This window comes from Canis lupus, chromosome 23, assembly GCF_011100685.1.
Source record: "Canis lupus familiaris isolate Mischka breed German Shepherd chromosome 23, alternate assembly UU_Cfam_GSD_1.0, whole genome shotgun sequence".
Classification (NCBI taxonomy): domain Eukaryota; kingdom Metazoa; phylum Chordata; class Mammalia; order Carnivora; family Canidae; genus Canis; species Canis lupus.
Window position 1 is genome coordinate 35,752,912 of NC_049244.1, and position 2,785 is coordinate 35,755,696.

Sequence of the window (2,785 nt, forward strand, 5' to 3'; positions counted from 1 at the left end):
AGTGGCTTTCCTCCAATGGGAAGAGGTGCCTACTCACCACTCCCAAGTAGTGGCTACGTGGGAGCTGGGGGCTATCCTGTCCCTGGAGGTTATCCAGCCCCCGGAGGCTATCCTGGTGCCCCACCACCAGGGGGAGCTCAATTCTATCCTGGAGTTCCTCCAGGCCAAGGGTTGGAGCCCCACCAGTTGGAGCAGCCTTTTCTGGTGCTCCACAGCCACCTTCACAGTCTTACTGTGGTGGCCCAACACAGGTCCAACTACCTGGTGGCTTTCCTGGAGGACAGATGCCATCTCAGTATCCTGGAGGACAAGCTCCTTACCCAAGTCAGCCTGCCGCAACGACTCAGGAAACCCAAGGAACGATCCGACCAGCTGCCAACTTTGACGCCATGAGAAATGCAGAAATTCTTTGGAAAGCAATGAAGGGTTTTGGGACAGACGAACAGGCAATTGTGGACGTTGTGGTCAACCGTTCCAATGATCAGAGGCAAAAAAATTAAAGCAGCTTTGAAGACCATGTATGGCAAGGATTTAATCAAAGACCTCAAATCAGAGTTAAGTGGAAATATGGAAGAACTGATCCTTGCTCTATTCATGCCATCTACATATTATGATGGCTGGAGTTTACAGAATGCAATGAAGGGAGCAGGAACTCAGGAACGTGTATTGATTGCAATTTTGTGCACAAGAACAAATCAGAAAATCCGAGAGATTGTCAGATGTTATCAATCAGAATTTGGACAAAACCTTGAAAAGGACATTAGGTCAGACACATCAGGGCATTTTGAACGTTTACTTGTATCCATGTGCCAGGAAATTGTGGTGAGAACCAGAATGTTAACCACCAGTGGATCAGGAAGATGCTCAACATCTCTATCAAGCTGGTGAGGGGAGACTTGGGACAGATGAATCTTGCTTTAACATGATTCTTGCCGCAAGAAGCTTTCCTCAGCTGAAAGCTACTGTGGAGGCTTATTCCAGGGTGGCTAATCAAGATTTGCTAAGTAGTGTTGCCCGTGAATTTTCTGGAAATGTTGAAAGTGATTTAAAGACTATCTTGCAATGTGTCTTGAGCCTTCTTTGCTGAGAGGTTCTACTATTCTATGAAAGGTGCTGGCACAGATGACTCCACCCTGGTCAGGATTATGGTCACTTGAAGTGAGATTGATCTTGTACAAATAAAACAGGTGTTCAGTCAGATGTATCAGAAGACACTGGGCACAATGAGTTCAAGTGACACAAGTGGAGATTACCGAAAGCTTCTTCTGGCTATCGTGGGCCAGTAGGAGAGATTTTTTAAATAAATGAAGCATATGCTTCAATGACTGACCTGCATGCAGCAATATCAACCATCACCTAACCAAAAGAGCTTTTTACTAAGGACTGTGTCAGGGTATTGTGCTTGGTTTGCACATGTGGTTATTGCCTTAATTCTTATTTTTTTCTCTATATACAATCAGTGTGAAGCCATATCACAGTGATGTAGTAATAATGTAATGTTTATAAGGCATAATTCTCACTGTTCTTATTCTAATCAGGATCCCAAATTGAATAAAAATCACAACAGTCTCTAATTGTGTAATAAAAGCTGAATAAAAGAAAAAATATGCTTACCAATGAAAATCACCCAAGGCACCCAAGGCACTCTAATGTGATTAAGAGCAAATAAGGGATTGAAGTAATAGAGTTTTAACTGATGTTAAAAAATTTCAAAGTATAAAAGATGGAATACCATCTATGAAACAAAACCAGAAGTTTATAATACTAAGTGGGGAACTGTTGAAACAGAAAGAAGGTAGGGGTGCCTGGTGGTTCAGTTGGTTGAATGTCTGACTCTTGGTTTGGGCTTAGGTCATAACCTCAGACTTGTGAGATCAAGCCCCACATTGGGCATAGAGATTACATAAGTAACTAAATATCTAAAAAAAAAAAAAAAAAGATGTTGGGATTCATGGGAGATTGACTGAGCAGTGCCATTATGTATCTGACTAGATTTCCAGACATGGGATGCATGAGATATTTCAAAAGATAAAGCATAAAATTTTGTCAGATTTCAGGCAAGAGAAAATTTCCCACATTGATAGTTAATCAAATTTCATCAGGCCAAATAAAAATAGTTTCTACCCGGGATCCCTGGGTGGCGCAGCGGTTTGGCGCCTGCCTTTGGCCCAGGGCACGATCCTGGAGACCCAGGATCGAATCCCACGTCGGGCTCCCGGTGCATGGAGCCTGCTTCTCCCTCTGCCTGTGTCTCTGCCTCTCTCTCTCTCTGTGACTATCATGAATAAATAAATAAAATCTTTAAAAAAAAAAAAAAAAAAAAAAAAAAAAAAAAAAAAATAGTTTCTACCCTACAGATGTTACAGTAAAACTGCAGAATAGCAAAGGAAAAGAAACATTAAAAATGCTATAATGAACAGCCAAGCCACCTATATAAGAAATAACAACTTGATTGGCAGAAGACTTTGTGCCTGTAACAGCCACAAAAATGGGCAGAATAGTAAACCAATATATTCAAAGTAGTTAAGTATCATTTTTAGAAGTAAGAATGAATGCATAATAAAACATTTTCAGACATACAAGACTAAGAGAGTTTACCATACAAAGACATGTTCAGATTTACAAGACCAAGATAGTTTACCAAAATAGGATCTAGTGGAAAGAACTGTTAAAGGATATTCTTCAGCAAGAAGAAAACTGAGGCTAGACTTGAGAGTGTAATATGAGAATTAAAAGGTACAGAAGAGTGGAGAAAGTATGTTGGGAAATCTAAATAGTATTGTTC

At 40.7% G+C, this 2,785-nt stretch overlaps 1 pseudogene; it reads left to right on the top strand.

Moving 5' to 3' along the window:
- On the top strand, positions 1 to 1,301 carry LOC100687614 (annotated as a pseudogene).
- Positions 1,302 to 2,785: the final 1,484 nt, after the last annotated feature.